Genomic DNA, 539 nt, shown 5'->3' with positions numbered 1-539 from the left:
AGATGCGCTTTCGATAAAACAGTTGTTCCCGCAAAGCAAATTAAATAAAATTTGGCATTTTGCGGAATTGGGAAATTGGTAACAAAAAACAGGACAGTGAAAACAAACAGGAAGGGTTTGATGGATTTTGTCTGACTACTAATGCTATATATAAATGCATTGTTAAAAAGGAGGGTAATTTGGATAGGTTTTATATAGGCAGTACTGTAAATTTTAAGGCTAGGGTATAGGGCCGACATGAATTCATTTTCGAACGACAAATATTGTAACTCTACTACACTTGCCTCTTATATCCGTGGTTTAAAGAGGAATAATAAACGTTATTATCTTGAATGGTCTGTTATATCGAGGATCCCTTATTTCAGTGTTAATATCAACAAGTGTAAGCTATGTGTAAGGGAATCTCTTGCCGTCCTTAAGTCTTTTGGGCCTAAAACTTTAAATAAATTTACTGAGGTGATCCCTTTTTGCAACCATGAATTTTCTTCTACTTTTCTGAAAGTGTATAGAAGTAAAATTAGATGTGGTAAATAATATTT

The sequence above is a fragment of the Octopus bimaculoides genome, chromosome 25 (genome assembly GCF_046866305.1).
Source record: "Octopus bimaculoides isolate indiv1 chromosome 25, ASM4686630v1, whole genome shotgun sequence".
NCBI classification, from domain to species: domain Eukaryota; kingdom Metazoa; phylum Mollusca; class Cephalopoda; order Octopoda; family Octopodidae; genus Octopus; species Octopus bimaculoides.
The sequence above is the reverse complement of the archived record's forward strand: the minus strand, read 5'-3'. Positions refer to the sequence as shown.